This window comes from Rhyacophila brunnea, unplaced genomic scaffold, assembly GCF_057557595.1.
Source record: "Rhyacophila brunnea isolate RB1 unplaced genomic scaffold, BYU_Rbru_1.0 scaffold_2, whole genome shotgun sequence".
Classification (NCBI taxonomy): Eukaryota; Metazoa; Arthropoda; class Insecta; order Trichoptera; family Rhyacophilidae; genus Rhyacophila; species Rhyacophila brunnea.
The window spans coordinates 41,251,917-41,273,728 of NW_028232859.1; the positions used below are offsets into that span (position 1 = coordinate 41,251,917).

A 21,812-nucleotide genomic window follows, 5' to 3' on the forward strand; every position below is an offset into this window, starting at 1 on the left:
GTGTATAATTTACCAAGATAATTAAGAGATAGTCAAAGAATCTAGTTTATCACAAGTTTTGTTTTTGTTTTGTTACGCCAAAGAAGTATAACTTCTAACGCGCGTACATAAGTACACACACCGAATTTTTATATTGCTTGAGACCTGTCGTTGTTATTGTGTTGAATTTTTTTGGCTGTCACTGTGTATGCTTTTTCTTTCTGTCGTTGATATTTCGGGCTCATTGTAAAGTCATGCTCAAAATATTTACTCCATCATTTCGTTTTTTTGGGGATGAATTCTGCAACGACTCCAAAACGTTGATGCTAGAAGGGGAAAGAATTTACCGAAAAAGTGGTTATTTAAGTGTAGTCCAAATAAACCACGATTTGTAATCGACACTTAGACGAACTGTAGTCGCTGTTGTGCCTATATGGATAAGTCCCTGTCTCTAAATCAGTGGATTGCAGGTTCTAAACGTACGTATTTCATTCAGAACAAAATCTACGGGTTGGGCGACAGGCCAACAACATTTCATCGTAAAAAGTGAGTGGAAATAATATGTATAAAGTTGCGAAAATTTTAGTGTATATCATTATAAGATGGTATATTAAACATACTTACGTGGTCTGGTACAATAGATTCGTGTGTGGATTATACTTATGATGACATCTTGTAATCGACATAAATTTATAAATAAGTTCGCATAGTATTTTTATAATAGCCAACAATTATTGTTGTGAAAATTTTTGAAAACAATAGGTACCTACTCAAAATACAATAATTATTTATCAACGTAAGCAACTTGAATTTAAAAAAAAATAACTTCTAAACTCTACCCTTATAAATGGCCTTATTTATATCAAGCAAATAGGATAGGTACCGATAATATTTAAATCTAATTAACCTGTCAACTAAATCGACAATACCATTTCTATATAGAAACTCACTATAAGTTAAATTATTATTAAGATACTTTAAACAATGATAAGTACCAACATTGCAAATACATTATCGCAATAGATACTTGATATTTTTATAGTATATTATTATGGATAATGTATATCAAATTGTGTTCAGATAAAATTACTGAATATATCATTGAGAATTTAAACACTGGTATAGTATATTATGACGTATACCATTAGCGTGCAAGTACAGACAATGTCCGGAAACTTGAAGGTATGCAGTTCGCTGTATCACACTACACCGTGAAATGTTGTATCGGAAATATATGGCCGTATATTAAAGACCGTCCAACCTCTTTGGGTCGTATTTATAGTAGGTACTGACATACAATTGATGTCTAAATAAAACACGGTTCTGGTCGGTATGTTTACACCTTACTGGAAGCCAGCAGCAAACAAATTTTGAAAATAGCTGATATACTGAATTATTTGTTAGGTTAGGTTAGTTTGCATTCTTGAAATCAAGAATTTTGCCATGATATTCATATTGAATCGAATAAAATTGGATACAGTATGGTATACTGTCATATCTTTCCGATAAGAAAGTTCACGGCGAACTGTGCCACGGTGAAATGTTTTACGTACAGCTTACATGTAACTAGTAAAAACAATATAATGCTACAAAAAAATAATTACGTAAATACGCAATTAGATAATATTATTTTCATCTATCTAAAACATAAATCAATATACTTACAGTGGCTGTGTGAAAATTTTCATGCCTCAATAAAATTACAGGCAGCAGCTTTTGAAGGAAATATCCAGAGCTTTATTTTCGGAGAAAGCTATCGGCCCGTGACAGACTTTTCCGTTTGAACGCTTTATATTATACAGGTTGCTTTATGACAATTTATTATTAGTCAAAAGGAATGACATTGATAGGCAGTCGATCAAAAATGGGAAAATATTATTTAAAAATATTTAAATATTATAAAAACTCCATACACACAATGTGACATGTGTACAAGGCACACTCTTATTATTGTCATTTGATAATTAATTATCTATGCATTTACAGAATATCTTATCTATATCATTGAATATTGAGCTATCTGGCAACATCTTTTTTCTGTTACATTAATAAGAAGTAATAATATTAAATGAGAAAATGAACGAGTTGAATCAAGGTATCTGTATTAATAATTTTCTGAATTAAACGGAAACTTACGATCTCCATGCAAAATTGTCTAAAAATCTATTTTCTTTTGAATCTCCAGAAACGTATTGACTTTAGACATATATTTCCTTTCCTTTTGCATACATGATTGCTCTAGGATAGTGGATACATTTTGACACTTTTAGATTGATAAAAAATCTAATTGGTATTTAAGGGGGGACATGCTCAGCGTAGGTCAAAATGGAACTTTTATGGCATTTTCAAACCATGATCCTGGACATTCCTTAAACGTTGTAGATAATCTATTTACATAACTTTGAAGCCTTGTTATCCTTTATATTTATTTTGAACATTTGATTACTGCAAACAGTATTTTTATTACATAAAATAGTATTCTTTTAAACCTCTCGCTCTAATGTTTTAGAAAATAGTCATATTTCAGTACATGAATGTGCAGCGGTGTTAAGATTTTTTACACTTATTAATTTTTAAACGCATTTATAAAACCATTAGTATAATTTATGACGAGATTATTTTTGTGAAATATTTACGATAAAAAATTATATTGATTAATCTCTGTGATCCCAGATTTGACAAGAATTAGGCATTTTATTATTCAAAAAATGGGCAAGATTAACACATTTGAAGATAATTCTAAAGATACTAATTATAAGCTATGTTTTTGACCATTCAAGTATAATAAACATTCTACGAATAATGATTGCTTTATAATAATCATTGACCTAAGTATAAGGTAGTGTTTTTTTGAAATACGCCATTTCTTTTGTTATTCCCCAGTGGTTAAGCTACAACATACGGCCATATTCATAAATTGACAAACTAAAATTGAAGTAGGGAGGGAGTAAGATCATGTTAACGCGCGTGTTTGAAGAGCAGTCAGAAATAATAATAAAATTTACCCTAAGTACCTATATAATTCGTGCGCAGTAGAAAAAATCGAAATCTGCGCAATTTCAAGGATAAGTCGTTCCACTATAACTATATTATATTACCTTATAATTTAAACTGGGCTCCCTTTTAGGCGAGGTTGTAACAAGGTTTATCCCTCGAATGTGGAGAAATATAGAATAACCTTAAACACGTGTTAAAGAATATAATATTATTTCCAATAGTTACATCTGTATTATATTCATTTAAGTTTGTTATTTAAATGAAACGCGTATTCAATATTGGTTCTGATAACATTTGAAGCGCGTTGTGTTTTTTGTGAATTATGGCTGTTATAAAGTAATAAACTAAATTAAAACCTTGGTTCATGGATCTTATCAATCTGTTACGCGATGTTCCATGACATCAAAGCTGTAAAACTCTTAGCGGCGATCTGTAGAAGTATAAATCCTTCCAATTTTTCATGTAAAAATATATATTCTAAGACTCTTGCTTTCACCCTTAATACTATGAAATTGTAGTGCCCATATCACGTTGATTGAAATAGTTTGATTACGTAGTAGTCAAGTTTTATTAAAGTATTTACGAATATACATACAAAATTAAATTACATTAAATTTATTACGCTACACTGCCTACGCCCTACAGTCATGATACGTCCTGTATTTTATTTATACTGTTGATAGATCCTTCAAGGCGTGACATTGCCAGTAAAAGGTATTAGCGTAAAACCTATATTGAAAGCGGCTCTCACGGTTTCCCGAGACAATGGGTAGATAAATATGTATATTCAACGGAACGGCTTCCAAATAAAGCTCACATTAAGAAATATAAGCTACTTCATCTCTTAAAATGGAAAAAAAGCATCCTTATTTATTTTCGAATCGATTTTGAGGAATTTATTTATTTTACAAAATATTTAGGATTTACTTTGTTTATGTATTCATGGAAACATACAAATTTATCGCATCTAATAATAGGAGTATAGGTACTTACTTATAAAATTTCAATACCTATTTCCCATATTTTAAATACTTTTGATTAGCATTATGTTTACATTCTAGTAGATTATATTAAAATTTTAATTGTATAGAACATAGTTTCTCGGGTTTAAGATATACAGCAGTGTTGTAGGGATGCTGCTAGAAAAATGTCAGGGATTTTGTTAATTGAATCATGCTGGACTATCAGCGAACTTGTTTGGTGTATAGTCTGCGATATTAAATATAAACATAATATTATATTAATTTGTTATAACGTGAACGTGTAAATGTGTTAAAAATATAGTTCAGTAAAATTTACAGTAAATTATTACATTGTTTTAATTTATTTATGAACTATTTCTGGGGATGATCAGTACTTACAGCATCTATGGATGATAGCACACTACTGGTGTATACTCTTTCGTTATACGAGCAAATGAAAGAGCAAAATTGGAAATGGACAGGACACAGTTTGAAAATGAGATAATCGCTAGGCAGGTCTAGTCATCTTGTAATATTCGAGAGGCATTTAAGGTCTGCGAAAGTATGAGACATTAATACAACTTACAGAACATAAAAGGAATGTAATCAGTTTGGAGAGGCCATAATCCAGAACTAAATTGAATCAGACAGATTATGATAATTATGTAATATTTTCTATTTTTACGTTGACATAATATATTATTATGATGGGGCGTGACGGTGTGAAGTAAGTAAGTCAGTATTATAATACATAAACATAGCACATAAAATTAAAAAAAAACTACATATAAATCACAGTAAAAGTCGAACGTGTATAGCATCATTTATGTACCTTCTGTTTTAATTATTTAACAAAGAGCATTGCTTCGATACATACCCTTTATATTATAATCTTAACATAATAAGAAAAGCACACATTCTTCTCATTTATATAGAGAAATCTACACTTTCACATTTTTTTTAAATTCAAAGCCTGCGGCACGTAGATTCATCTTGTAGCATCGTGAGAAAAAAATTTAAATACAGTATTTACACTCATCAGAATACGTACATTAAAAAAGAGAATTTTAGTTAATGATGACATGATTGGAATTCGTATTATTCCATTTTTTTAAAATAAAGCTCACAATTTTTTACAGATGACCTTATTTATATATGTATTATTACTTATCTGATTCATACATCTAAAATAATATGTAAGTAATATTTTTTCCCCTTTTCAATAAATTACAAATTAAAAAAAATATCGTCCATACGTTTAGAATCAGCCTATTGATCAATTTATTTGAATTATCTCAATTCGCCTGTCTACCGGGACGCAGAAAAACAGACCGGAATAAAATTATTTTAAATCGCCTCGAGTGTGTTTCGAGGCTTATTTCCAGAATATAAAATAATTTATATAGCTCATAAAATACTTATTTTACGTTCCCGCGATCTACTGGTAGGTTGATTGATACTTAAATAAAATATAGTATTTATTTTGGGTACGCACTTAACCGAATGAAAAAAACGTTAATTTTACAATATCATTAATTGTTACAGGCATTATTCAGAGAAAATCACTATTTTATATTCAGTATAATAGCTACTAATCAGTCAAACACGCGCGTTAACATCATTTTACTCCCTATTTCAATTATAGTTTGTCAATTTTTGGCTACGGCCGTATGTTGTAGCTTAACCAGTGGGGAATGCCAAAAGAAATGGCGTATTTTAAAAAAACACTACCTTATTCTTAGGTCAATAATTATTATAAAGCAATCATTATTCGTAGGATGTTTATCACACTTGAATGGTCAAAGAAATAGCTTATAATTAGTATCTTTAGAATTATCTTCAAATGTGTTAATAATGCGACATAAATTATACTAATGGTTTTATAAATGCGTTTAAAAATTAATAAACGTAAAAAATCTTAACACCACTGCACATGCATGTACTGAAATATGACTATATTCTAAAACATTAGAGCGAGAGGTTTAAAAGAATACTATTTAATGTAATAAAAATACTTTATGCAGTCATCAAATGTTTAAAATAAATATAAAGGATAATAAGGCTACAAAATTATATAAATAGATTATCTACAACGTTTAAGGAATGTCCAGGATCATGCTTTTAAAATGCAATAAAAGCTCCATTTTGAGCATGTCCCTCCTTAATACCTAATTAAAATATTGGTTTCACTATAATTACTTAACTGTTGGATCGTAACAGATATTTTTTCGTCTCACTTACATTATAAGTATGTATTTAATAACACTGAGGAATAATTATATAATACCATTGGTGTCTGATTTTCAATTTATAAGTTATTTAGTTTATAAATAAGTATCTACTTTTAGTCTGTGTTTAAAAACAAATTAACGCTTTCGCTGCTGAATAGATAATGAGATTTTAATTGCCCCCTTTAAAATGCACGTTAATTACATCGATCGGCCGCCCGGTCATTACGCACCGTGTGCGTCTTCCGCGTCCAAAGTATTAATGGTGATTTTACAATTTAAATTCCCATATTTTTCCAATGAATTCGTTCCAAGCGGTAAGTGTTATTCTTTAACAGAGAATAAAAGAATTTTCTTTTGAAAACATTCAATGCTTAGAAAGCCTTTTCAATTACAAGGCCTGGTTTATATAAATAAAGAGAACATTCACAAAGAAAGCAAAGGAGATAATTGAATTTTTCAATTATATCAGCTGTACATTTTTCTGGCCACATATAAATAGCATACCTTTTTATTGCTTATTGCTGATTCTGGAGTATCAGTAGATATCTTTTATTTGTACTATACAGTATCTAAGTTTCTTGTCAACTACCCGTAACGTAAATAATAATAATAATATTGTTCATTTGTTTTCTGATATTTAAGACGTCATGAACATTGAATACATGAATGAATCTTAAATAATATTTTATTGAAAATTCAGGGCTATTTATTAATGTTTAATTGGATTATTATTTACTTGGCTTTCCTTAATTTTAGATATACTACTTATAAAATAACGTAGGTACAAATTAGGTCAGGTTTTACTAATGCTGTTCAGAATAAATGAGCTATCTTCTCAAAGCCAACTAATCTTCAGAATGTTCAGTAGCATTTCAATACTAGTATATTATTAACAAATCGGATTATTTATTATAATAATACTATTATGGAGTTAATTGAACATTATATAATTTAAAAACACTTTTATGACAAAAATACGACACCTAGTAGGATTCGAACATGTGTCTCTCGGGATTCGCGCTTTCGTGCATTGACCACAATGCTATAGGAATCTTATCTAATTTCGACAAATTTAAACTAATAAATGGTTCTTTGAAGCGCTTTATAAATTGCATTGCGTATGCGTGGCGTATGTTCAATAAAAATAATATTACATTCTTAAATCTAGTGAATTATTCGTTTAAATAAAAAAATAGATAATGAAATTAATTTTTAAGGAAAGAAGATTTTTTTTTAAACTTTAAATTCAACTACATTTCAATGGAATTCTACTAAGTATATAAAAAATATTAATAATTTTTTCAACTATATCGTCGCTATAGGATTTGTTTCCCGAATAGACCAAATGTCAATTTTACAGGAGACGAAAAAAAAATTTCACTGTCGTATATTTTAATATCAGTAGATGTAACAATCATTCTTTCTATACTGTATGATTGCAACATTATCTAAGAATAGATTCCAAGAATAATATACTGGTATAAATCATTAAATGCACAGAAAATGCGTTTTATTTACAAGTACTCACTGTGGATATTCGGGAAATTTTTAGCGCTCTCTTAGAATAATGGATATTCGGGACAAAACATGGACGTTCGGGATTTAAGACCGTAGCGTATTGCTGCATGGCCCACAGATTACTGAGTGGTCAAAAAGTACGCGCCTCAAATGTTATATTTATTTACACGATAATTGTTAATAATTACATCTACTATTTAAATACTTAATGATCGTAATTATCCAAGTTCGTATGTAATAATAACACGCGGCAATCGCTTTTTTCGGTTTTTTTTCGGATTAAGTAATAAAATAGTTTTTAAGTAATTAACTATTTTTTTATTGAACGAATATTTCACAAGATTTAAGAATGTACCATTCTAATAATTGAACATACTTACATATTTTTTTTAAATCACTTCTGAGAAAATATATTATAAGGTATCTACTACTTCAATTACTAACCGACGTCACGGTCATTTCTCCAATATTTTATGATGGTACTTACTCGTACTTGCTAACAATTTTATATTAATACTTTTTCCAAAAAAAAAAAATCTATTTATATATATATCTGTATATTATTATATATATATATATATATTTCTATAATTGACAATTAAACTTATTACAAACCACCAAATAAATATTATATATTTACTATTGTAAGGAACAACAACACAAAATAATAGCATGTATAAATTAATTACCATTGGCTGCTAATATTAGGTAGGTACCAATATCCTAAGTATATAATATCTACCAAATAAATAGTTACTAACATACATATTAAATTAAAATATTAATTATCAGCGCATTCAAAAATAAATAATAGCGTCGCCTTTATTTTCATAGAAATACCTAGATTAAAAGTAAAATAAAGACAAACAATATTTGATCAATAATAATTTGAAATAATAATTATTTTTTACGTCATACTAGTTGCCGGGTCATACTGTAGAATTCATATAACCGTTGGGATTTTGTGTCATTTATCAAAACAAAATGCAGTTATTTAGGTTGAAATACTCACTTCCACAACTCTATTGTAAGTTCAGGGCGAACTGGTGGTGTATCAGCTATGAATGATCTCTTCAAATTTGATGAATTCACTATTAAAACAATAGTAACGTTAAAAACAATATCAATAAGACGAAATTTGAAAGAAGTCTCCAGACGGCGGAAAAATATGAAAGTGGGCGTGATTGTTTTAGAGCTAGACAGCGTGAATGTGGGAGCGAGATGCAAGGCGTGAGCGCGGTTTGATTGGCTAAAGTCATATTCGGGAAATAAACACTCAGCCAGAGATATATTTCGACCGAAATTAACTTGGATATTCAGGTACGAATAGTTGGACATTCGGGAGAAAACCACGGAGTAATTGTAACTTAACATGGCGTATTCGGGTTTTTTAAAAAAATATCTCTGTTCCTAGATAAAAATATATTGTTTTTATAAATGATTTCGGTAGAGTTCGATAAAAGAAATTGAACTGCATTAAAATGTCGATTTCGACAAAAATGGATATTCGGGAAACAAATCCTATATCGACGATATGTAAAGGTTCTTTTTAATTTTTTTTCCGATGCTCTTGTAAAATATGACGTTAGCTTAAAACACACCTTACACACTAGAGGTAGGAAAACTGGTTGATTTTGAAGACTAAGTATACTTACTACCAGTATAAAAAAAATACTTAGTATCGAAACTTGTTCCAAAATACTTACTAGTATTTGGAATACTATATAGAGGGTTTGGTGTGCGTATGCAACATAAGTCTCATACTCAACTGGAACTAAAACTAACTCCATAATATTAGTATTTAAAATATCGGCTTCTATAGAATCGCTAAAAATACACTGTGCTTCGCATTTCGAAATGTCACATTTATTATAAAATTTTAAACACATATTAAATTTATGAGTTGTTTTTCCATTAAGTTATAATATTCTTGTAAACAAAAATGAATAACAGTAGTTTTTTTTTTAATTTTTAACATATTGTTTTGAGCGGTGATATTATAACAAGCTCGTGCGTTATCTCACCACTGTGCTGCGACACAAAATTTATGACATATTGTTCATACATTCGAATGCAATAGAATAGACTAATAAATTAAAATATACCTATATTCAAGTGCTATATCGCTCGCGCGCATTTAATGTCAATAGTGTTGAAAGTCTACCAACTGGCGAGCGACTCCGCGATAATATTATCATCACAAGTTTATTGGGCCACACATACTGAGTATGGGTAGTTTCATCCAATACATGAGTTCAAAAACTGGTGATAGTATTTCCAACTCACCTCTATTACACATTGCAAAAATATTCATAAAACTCATGTATTTGGCATGAATATTTAACTTAAAAATAATAATTATATGATTGTGAGATTTATAAAATTTATTGTATAACGCCGATCAATAAAATTATTCAAATTATCCAAAGCTTTCACGGCATTTAAGCGGGCGAGCCTTCATAAAAAAATGCTGCAGTGAGGAAAAATAACTTTGAATCGTAATTTATTTTCTTATTTGAAATATCATTTCAGTCAGCAAACCAAATTCAATTATAACTTTGTTCCTGAACGGACGTTTGATTTGAAAACTTTAACTTTTATTTAATTGCAGTTTCATGGGCGCTTAAAAATGTTAAAAATCGTGCACAAGAGACGCGGATTACTTACAGAACTTTCAATATATTTTGCCAAAAAAAAATTGGATATATTTTACTGTTTTTTTTTTTTTTTTTTTTTCTTTATTTGGAAGCAATTGAGCTCTTCTCTGAATGGAAGGCTATTCTGCTTTACAATGGCTTACAAAAGTATACATACATTTTTTTTTAACGACATGCATAAATAGTTACATTGTTAATGATACAGAATTACATTTTTGTTACACTATACACTAGACATTTACGTTACATTTTTGGAGAAATTCATGTACAATTTTCATAACTGAAATATTTGGTTTTGCCAGGAACGAATTAATCGTAAAAGGAGGGTATAACCTGCATTTCCCCAACTTATTCAATAACACTTCTCTCTCCTGGTCATAGGCATCACATTGCCAGACAATGTGGTTAAGATCTTGAGTGGGATGTCCACACTGACACTGAGGGCTATCTACCACTTTAATTTTGTACAATGATTCGTTGAGACTGTAATGCCCTGACCTGCTTCTAGCTATTGTCACTATTACATCTCGCTTTATTTTACAATGTTTACTAAACCAAGTTTTAGGAGATCTACTATAAAAGTTTTGATAGTAGTGTGTTCCCTTTTCTTTCCCAAGATTTTCTAAATATTTACCGTTATTTTCGCTCATTGTTTGTTTAAACTGGGCTTTAAAATCTGTGTATGGAATTCTTATATTTTCTGATGGGTATTTTACAGATTTTTTTGCCAATTGATCCGCAATTTCATTGCCATTAATTCCTTTATGTGCTGGAATCCAGTATATCTGTATATTTGTACCGTGTTTGTTACTATTGCTAAATTTGGAAATGTTGGTTCTAATATTAAGAATGTAGTCATTAGTTTTGATGCTGAAATCTGGATTTTCGAGCGAGTGAATCAGACTTAAGGAGTCAGTGAAAATGTTGATATTTTTATTTTTGTAATTAAGTGCAATTTTAGTGGCTTCGTATAAGGCTAAGCACTCTGCTGTATAGATGGAAGTGAATCTGTGGACACTTTTGGCAACCGACGTGTTGGATTGGGGGAAGAACACTGCTACACCTACTGAAGGTGAATCGGGAATTTTGCTTCCATCCGTAAAAATTTGGACTACATTTTGATTGCTAAATTTGGACTTGAATAATAAGTCGGGAGAGTCGGAGTGCGATAGCTCCATTCCTATTTTTGTATTAGTTAAAACGTTATATATAATATCCTCATATGTATAATTAAAAAAGTTGTAGAAGTCTCTTTTTAAAATCAGATGATCAATACAATTTACAGCTTGGATACTTTCTTTTAAAATTTGAAATCTCTTTGGAGTACGATCTCGCGTTATAGTTGTTTGTAGAAATCTGTTGACATTGTATCTCGTATTAGAAGTACGGTTTGACATACATTTTACCAAGAAGTTTTTACATAGAAATTTAGATCTTTCTTCTAGTAATGTTATCTTGGCTTCGGCAAGTAGTATGTTAGTAGGTGTACTTTTTCTTAGGCCAAGAGCCAATCTGATAGCTTGGTTCTATAGTCGTTCCAACTGTAGCTTTGCTCCTTTATTTTTTGGGAAGTAAATATAGCTTCCATAGTCCATTATGGATCTGATGTAGCTTTTATAGAAAGTTATTAGAGTGGAAGGGTGTGATCCCCACCAAGTACCTCTGAGGAACTTTATAATGTTGGTGGCTCTATTGACTTTCTGGGCAATGTAATTGACATGTTTATCAAAAGAAAGCTTGAAGTCAAAATAAATACCTAGAAATTTGGCTGATTCAGTTGATTTAATCATCATATCATTCAATTTAATTTGAAATTCTCCCGGCAGGATTTTGTTTTTGTTGAAATGTACGAATACCGTTTTCTCCGGAGATAGATCCAAACCCAGTTTGAATAGATTATTTCTAATTGTTTCTAGTGCACATCCCATTATATTTTTATCCTGATTGGGGTCTTTAGTTTTAAGGAACAAAGATATATCGTCTGCAAATTGGGAGACTGTTATAGCTTTCGGTATATTGCGAACAATGTGGCTAACGTATATAATGTAAAACAGCGGACTTAAAATTCCTCCTTGAGGAACGCCTTTATACAGTGTTCTCGGGAGATCTATGTTTGAATTAGTATAGATTAATCTCTCGTAGACAAGAAAAAAACAGAATTTAACGAGTTTAAAGGGGCACCCTATTTGTGCCAATATTTCAACGAGAATATCTGATTGAACGTTATTGAAGGCTCCAATCACGTCCAAAAAAATACCTAGCGTATGTTTTTTTTCATTAAAAGATTCTTCAATATACATTGCAACATTTGTTAGGTTATCCGCACAGGAAAAACCTTTCCTGAATCCGGTTTGTGTATCTGGGATAATTTTTTCTCTTTCCAGCCACCAGCGAAATCTATTTGCGACCATGATTTCTAAGATTTTGCAGACACGTGAGGTCAGTGCAATAGGTCTTAAGCTATCCGAATTAGGTTTATTAATAAAATGTATAAATATGCTTTTCCATTCGTCAGGGAATTCCATGCTATGAAACATGAGGTTAAAAATGTCAAGGAATATATGTTTTATTGGAGTGGGAAGCATATTAATGACTTCATACGTTATCCCGTCCGTTCCAGGTGCGGAATTATGTTGACGAGAATTTAATGCTATGCTGAATTCTATGAAACTAAAGTGAGTGTCGAATAGCGTGTTATTTTTGGTAACAGGGAAAATGTTAGGGTTACTTGGAACCCACGGTGGGCATAGTCTTTCAAGAGCAGCTTCAATTTTCTCTTTATTTTGCATATTTTGTTCAATACTATCGGGTCTAATTTTTATCCATTTGTTTTTAAAAATTTTTGCTTTTTCCCATGTATACTTAAGGTCTGTGCTAAAATTGATGGTCTCTGCAAATTTTCGAAAGCAGTCACTCTTTTTCTTTTTAAAAGTTTTTTTAGCTATGGCAGCATTCTTTTTGTATTCAATTAAGTCTTTAAAATCTAAGGTAAATTCCCATTTTTTTAAGGCAGCTTTTCTTTTTCTCTTTACCTTATCACACTCTGAATCCCACCATTCTACTGGATTGCTATGGCAAAATTGGGGATTATTCCCTTTTTTTGGGGTGCAATCTATGATTGCTTGTGTGATTTTTTTAATGAGGAATTTATACTGCGAGACTGAACTTAAACTGAGAAAAGAATCTGTTTTGAATTCATTAATATTTTCAGCCATTGTATTTTTAAATTTAACCCAATTGGTTTTTTTGGTCTGCAACTTGAAAGTCTTTTTGAAATAAATTGCTTTTTGTACAGATAAATTAATACGCACTGGATAGTGATCCGATCCCCGGGGGTCTTCATCTATATTTAATACAATCTGTTGTAGAAGATTAGGAGAAGAAAAAACTAAATCAATATTTGATTTTGTACCTCGTCGCAGATCAATACGGGTTTTAGTATTATTGTTTATTAAAATTAAGTCGTAATCAGCTAAAGTATAGATGATTCTAGAACCATTTATATCATTTCTATTGCAATTCCACGCGACATTGTGGGCATTGAAGTCTCCCACCAATATGGTTTTATCATCTAATAGAGTATTACTAAAAACTTGGTCCCATTCCTGAAGCGACAGATTTGTATTATTTCCGCTATTGCTCGGGGGCCTATAAACTGCAATGATATTAATTTTATCTTTAAGGTTAGTCAGTGTAATGCCCAAAACTTCAGTGGATATGTTCGGAATGATGAGGTTGTTAATAGCTTTGTAAGCTATAGTATTTCCAATAATGAAAATTATACCTCCTCCTCTGGCGTACGTCCTGTCTCGCCGAAGCACCATAAAACCTGGGAAGCTAATAACTATGTGAGGAATGGTGTCGTTTAACCATGTTTCCACGCCTATAAAAATATCAATTTCATCTAGCATCACTCTAAGCTCCTCTAGTCTATTAAGAATGCTTCTTGTATTCCAGAAAACAATACGTATATCAGATTGAATAAATTGGTTAACTTTGTTGCTGGAATTATGCATTATGTTATTGTTCCTCTTGTCCTTCCAACGAACTAATATCTTCACTGGAAACTTTTAATTGTGGATTACTGAGTCTTTTCTTGATCTTTGTTATGCGACTTTTAATGCTGCGTTCTTTTAAATGACTATAGATTTCTGTTAGCATGTTATTAAGAGCTTCTATATCAGTAGTAAATTCATTAGCAATCATTTCGGTATTGGGATTTCCATGTGTTTTCACAAGGAAACTGAGTAATGTTTCATAATCGATTGGAAATCTATGACGATTACTTTCAACATGTTCCTTGGCAGGTAACAAAAGTTCATTTGTATCTTCAGTGGATACTTTTTTTCTTTCTTTTTTTGATTTTTTTGGTGTCTGTTGGAGTGCAGGAATGCGTGAAATTGCATTATTTTTCACTGTATCTTCAAATTCAAATTCTACGCTGCTGATATCAGTTGGACTGGTCAACGGCCTTTTTGAACCGATTGGCGTATCCTTGTTGATAATAGAGTTGTCCGACTCTATGTCTGCGGCTAGTTCATACTCCTGGAGTGTATTTTTTCTCTCTAACGAAAGAGAGGTTAACACTTTTGGTACATTGAGAGAGTCAGGCAATTGTACAGTGTGAGGTTCATTATTTCCAGTTGTTTTACAATATTTGGCCAGATGGCCCTCTTCTTTGCATATAAAGCATGTCAATTTTTCGGTGGAGAAGTAAATCCAGTACAGGGTATTATCAAAATTTATTTGCATTGACTCTGGCAGTTTAATAGTGTCTTCTGGGTTTACATAAACCTGTCTCCGGAAACTTAAAATATGTGCATAGCCCGGTTCGTTAATACCAGCTCTGATGCTTGTAATACGTGAAGTAGTTTTTATGTTTAATTCGTTGAGTTTTGATTCCAGAACGCTGTGTGGGATTATAGGACACACGTTTGATATTATTATCCTCTTTGATTTGGTGATCAGCGGCCTGATTTCTAGTACGTGGTTTCCAATTTTAACTGTTTCTTTATTTACTGTTAATTTATCTGCTTGTTCTTCACTACTCAAGTATATAAATATTCTTCCCTGGGAAATCCTAGATACATATCTTATATGACATGGACCTACCTTATTCCCGATTGACAGTGTATATTCTCGTATAGAGATGCCCTCGATAGCATCTAAAACGATGGCTTGCTCCTTCTTCGGAAATTGCATTTTTTGAGCAACTGATGCATAAGACATTGTTTGTTGGGTTTCTTTTTGGTGATCCATTGCTAGCAACGTTGTATTTTTGATTTTTAATAAGCGCCCCTGTAGTCAGAGACACTTAAATGTAAACAACTTTGTAACAATAATTTATTGTTACGCCGCGCGCACAACTGGTTATTATTAATTTGTAAACACTCGCTATCTCGTTTGGTGACGTGCGACGGTCGCCGAGCACACGGAACAACTGATATTTTACTGTATTACACCAGAAAAGTATTGCACATATTTTTACATTCTATTTTTCCTGCAGTTTTACAAGTAAATTCAACTAATTTACGTTATAATATGGAATAATACTCAACTTTCGTAAATTAGCATTTAAAATGTATGTACATTTTATCAATAACAATATTTATAAAAGATTTCATTAATAATATGTAAAAAAGACTAAAGAATGAAAATAAATGCATTTATATATAGGTATGTACCGACTCCTATAATTAAATGAAACTTTGGGAATTGTACTCATTTTTAATTACTTTATACGTTCAATGGCATCATTAGTACCACTAAAAGGTTAAATGGTTTGTTCTTTGCAGATTTTGAAATATTTGCCTTTTGATCAGCGTTTTGATCTCTATGATAATATTTAAGAAAAATATACATTTTTTTCTCTTGAAAATTACTATAAGTATATAATATGAAACCTTCACAGCTTATAGACTACATTATTAGTACCAACTTGGTTCGTCTTGTAGTCGTAAACGGTTCTGAAAATAACACACATGCAACAATTCATCCCGAGTAGGTAAAGTTGTCAAACAGCAGGAGTTGAGTAGTGAGGTGAGGGGCGGATATACAAGTGCGCACCTAGATCAAACTCATATTATACCTGTCTCATTGATTTGAAAAAAAAATAATAACTGTAATCTCAGTTTAATAAGTTTAATCTATAATAATCTGTACATCTCGGTATACTTTTTATTTCTGAATCTCATGTACTTATATAAGAATATTTTGTATTATTTGTATACGTCTTATTTTCATTACGTACAGCAGTCGTTAACTCTCCAAATCTCTTATATAGATGCACACAGTGATTTGACAAACGTTAGGTACCATTTGATATTCTGCATATATCTCTTAACGTTGCAACTTTTTTGTAGACTGAAAAATTGTCTCTCGTAAAAACTAAATTACAATGGCTAATTGTTGTAATTGAAGGTGACTGTAAATTTATTATTTTTTGGTATATACGCATCTTTCTATAATATAAATCTAGCGTTTAAAACTCATAAGTAAAATGTATATATACATAATATATAATGTAAAAATCCAATACAGCATACAATATAGGGAAACTAAGTAATATAAATAAAAATGACTATTGATAATTATAATGAAAATAGAAACAGTTACAAAAAGGAAAATCTGATGAATTTACACTTTTAATAAGTTTTATTTACTCTATAAAAAGCATTTTAAGGGAATGCCTTGGAAGTCTGAGGTTACATGGTTAGTAATTAATGCGGATCTCGGCTTGAAAAGGGAAGAAATCCTGTGGTATAGATTGACTAAAAAACGGATAAACGCAGTAGGTACAAACCATAATACGAGATCATTAGTTTAATTACTAATTGGTTAAAAGAATACATTTACAAACAGTCAGATGTATAGTAACACTTCGGGGCTTCTTTTAAGTGATCAATAAAAATAGCTTTTTGTGAATTTAGTTTTATATTCCAAAAGAATGCTTTTATGTCATTGGTCGGTGGATTTTATTTGAAATCACTTTCGAAATTGCTCACTCGGGTGAAGAAGTTGATCGTTGAAGAATAGCAGTTCTAATTGTGGACGGACACAACATAATGTCACTGATGAATATTTATAGAAACAATAGCTAAAGCATTGTGAGACTTGCTATTCAAATAGAGTCATCCAACTATGTTAATAATATTGACTCCCGTATGGTTAGTTCACTTCATCGCCTTAAAATACTTCGTATAGTATTTGACGCAACAAGCAAAAAAATTATATTGTTACTAACAAACAACCTCTTCCTTCCTACTTTGTGGAAGTGAGGGGGTAAAATATTTTAATGATATAATGTGTCATTTCAACTTTAAATATTGTTTTTAAAATTAGTTCCTAATACCTGTCGAGCCAAGATGACGCCTTCTTAACTAAATATTTCTCCCCGCACACGCACTGTCTAACCAAACATATATTATAATCATCTTGTAATTTAAACTGCGACTCAATAAATCCGTTTGCATATTCAGTGTCCATCCTGAAGCTACCCCCTGCTAAAAACATTCCACGATTTTCTCCTTCGATTTCTCTCATATTCGTCCAGAGCCAAAAAGCGGTTTCTTAATACTAGAGTAATAGAATATTATTTTACAAATTAATAGTTTATTTTATATTTTTGATGTCACATTATTAATATAATCTTTACATGTTTCGTCAAAGAGTGTATGAAAGCATTTATTGTGCAACCGGGTAAGTTAATATTTAAAATATAAATTAAATAATTATTTTCTTATAATGTTGTCTTTTATAGTAGAAGAAGCTTTCATACTAAAAATACACAATAAACCCGTACAAACTTACTCGATCCGTGACAAATCTTAATTACGACCGCTTTAAACAGTTTCATCTCTCTTTCCTTTGAAGCTGTGTGTCACCACAGGATTAAGAAAAATCTGCTGCAAACGCCATTCGTGACACAACACTCAGATAAAAGTAAAAAGAAATCGTTACAAGTGCTGTAATTAACAAAGATACAAATGAAACTAATTTCGCTAAAAATAGAGATGGACGAAGACTTTGAATTCGCTTGTTTCCTTGTATCCTTTTAAACTTTTAAATAATTATTCCACAGTGCTGAAGACTATCTTATAGATAGACCAAGTTAAATGATCCGTAGCCAAAATGAATAGAATATATTTAAATACTTTAACAATACAGGTATAGAATAGATAGTGTTCTGATGTAGCATCTATCATGCGACATAATATATGACAATAATAATTAAACTTTATTACTTAAATGAAAAGCGTATATGGTACTATTTGAGGACTTTCATTCTTGCTTTTATTGGCAGAAGCAAACCGATAAACTAAGATCTATCATTAAAACGTGATAAACCAAAACCGTTCTCAAAGCTATTAATTTGTTATGTGATTTAAACGAATTAATATTATATGGATTTAGTAGTATCATTGTGGTCTTTTATTGATACAAACAATTAGATTTTTCAAAGCATTGACAGTTAACACCAATACAGTAAACTAAATCCAATATTTTTAATAGATTTAGCGTTTGCTTTATAATTCATGATGGTTACTATAAATTAATATAAGCAGACAGGTGTCGTAAAAAAATTTCCGAGTAATAAACACATTTTATAAATTAATTCACTAACTCGTACCTATTTATTGTACACACAATGGCCAAACGTTTACGCGTCAGTCCCGGGTTCGAATCCAGCACCTGGAAAATTTTCATATTGTTTTTCAATATGTGTTCGAACCGAGAGTACCAATAGGTTGAGCAAGTGACTATCATTAATAAAGAATTAATTAATTAATTATTAATTAATAATAATTAATTAATTAACAATAATTATTGTTTGAAAAAAAAGTCTGTTAATACAACCTCTACTCTGCGGACGCCCACATGATATTATTATTCTACAACTTTGAGTCAAAAAAACATAAAAAAAAATATATATCATTTTGATATTAGTATTGTATTGTATATGTACCTACCTATTGTTTTTAAAGATTTTTTTACCTTCATTTATAAAAGAATTATTAAGTAAAATAATTGTGTTATATTTTCTTGTATTTAATATTGGGGCTCAACGGGTCAGACAGAAGTTTTCATTTGTCGGTATTTTCTTGTAATTCTAATTGCGGTTTCTTTGTTGCAGAAATGTATTCGGCATTTGCGACTGGACAGACGCAGATTTGCTACACGACAAGAGAATGTGCCACTAAAGAATACGACGCTTAGCGCTGTTGAGTGAGTAAAACATAACTTAGCTGATGCATTAATATATTATTAAGAAAATGCAAAACCACTCCGTAGCTTAAAATAAATAACTGTAACGGGTGAAATGTTAAACTAAATTATTGCTCTTAAGGAGGATCATATTATATGCCAACAGAGAACCTAGCGGAAAAACACGAAGCTTGCAATTTGATATTTTTTTTGATAATTTACAATTTCAACTGTATTATTTAATAAAATATGTATCTGAAAACTTTAAAAAGATTTTTTTTTTTGAGTTAAAGATAAACTTACAATTGTAAAAAAATGTGAATTTGTCACATATTTGGTACATAGGTTTCGTTATTATTTCATTATTTTTATGGTTATATTTATTATTAAAATTTAGTTTATTAAGTTTTCAAATTTTCACCGTTTAGATTTTTGACCAATAATTCATAGTTTTAACCAAATCGAGCTTAAATATTGGGGACCATACCTAAATAATGTTATACACATTTATATTTTTTTTATAAAAATCGATGTTTTTTAAAATAGATAAAAAAAAACTATGAATTAGTCAAAAATCTAAACGGTGAAAAATTTGAAATCTTAATAAAATAAATTTTAATAATAAATATAACCATACAAATAATGTAATAATAACGAAAGCTATGTACCAAATATGTGACAAATTCACATTTTTTTACAATTGTAAGTTTATCTTTGACTTTAAAAAAAATCTTTTTAATGTTTTCAGATACATATTTATTAATTAATTTAGTTGAAATCGTAAATTATAAAGAAAAATCTCAAATTGCAAGCTTTCTATTTTTCCGCTAGGTTCTCTGTTAGAATATATGATTCCTCTTTAGCGACGTAGAAGTTTAACACAGTTATGAAGTATTTTGATTGTGTGTGTCCTAACTATTAGATCTTTGGGGGATGGTGAATAATACAATACTAAAGATGACAGCGTGAGATTATAATCGCGGATACGGATGTACTGATGAAATATATGTAATCAAGAGATTGATTATATTAATGAACTGAGAGACTTGATTTGAGTAAAACATTGGCTGCGTCTCGTGACGGACTCTATGAGCGAGTGAGGATTCATGGATTGTCTTTCTAATTTATATGAATCAAGTACATATTATATTACAAGAAATAGTGTCGCAATTATTAACAAATCATAACAGACCCTACTGATCTAGGTATGATTGAGGACATGTTGATAATAATAAACGCTCTTTTATTTTGTTTTGAAAACAAAACATACCTACATATTAGCGAATTTAATGTTGAGTGGTATGATTGCTACACATCTACACATACGAGCCAGTGGGTATGACTTATGTCTGGTTTTTCCAAAAATTGGTTAGATACGTACATATTTTGTCAGTGTAAGTTTTTAGTCTATTCATAAACACAAACCTGAATTTTGAAACCCATAAAGCTAAAGTAAATACAATAATATTAACGTCATGAGATTTTTAAAATCTTGTTTTACCTAAAATATTATTTTATGTTCATACGTCATTTTTTTAATGTAATGTATTATACTGATTTTCGGGTACAGAAATAAAAATATAATGTGAAAAGTTACCACTGTAATTCACACCTATTCAATAGTAGGAACAACTTAACATTAAATTAGGTGTTCGTTATTATTTCTGACTGTTCTTACATAAAGCCTATAGCATCGTTTTCTTTCGCTAGGCGTTGCTCTAACTACGTTATATTTTCTGTCAAAATTATCACGCCTGGTTTATTTATTTTTACGTTTATATTAATTTTTAAAGAGTATACACTAGTCAGTTCTTGACTGGCCATGTTGGATTCGCTGCCAAAATTTTTGTGATTGGACATCACCCGAATAACATGCTCATATGGCTGAGAATAACAAGATGCAAGCCAGTTGGTCCAACCAACTGTTAGGCCCATCGACCTGTTCGATTTAGTCGATATAAAGGCCAATTTTACAGCATTAAATACATTATAGACGTGAAGATCTTTTCAAATAGTTTTTGTTTGTCCGTATTGCTTAAGCTTTGTTTTCTGTATTATATATACTATACTATTAAATTTATTTTATGTTAACGCTAAATGTTTTTCTCTATAATGGTACTTTTTATTAAATTTTGTCTATCATTTAACTCAGTCAAAGCTAACTTGAGAGCGTGGCGATCTTAGTCTTGGGTATCTGCTACTGAGACGTAAAAAACTGCTGATGCTACACATACAGACGTAGGGCCTCGTGATCGTTCGATTAA

The 21,812-nt window shown here is 30.6% G+C and overlaps 1 protein-coding gene across 1 annotated transcript in view; it reads left to right on the forward strand.

Annotated features, from left to right (window-relative positions):
- LOC147072330 (uncharacterized) overlaps window positions 1–21,812 on the forward strand; it is a 184,180-nt gene that overhangs the window by 107,289 nt on the left and 55,079 nt on the right. Inside the window, exon 2 of the mRNA XM_085947453.1 lies at window positions 19,478–19,569. The gene's annotated coding sequence lies outside the window, so the exon portion shown is untranslated. The remainder of the gene's footprint in view (window positions 1–19,477; window positions 19,570–21,812) is intronic.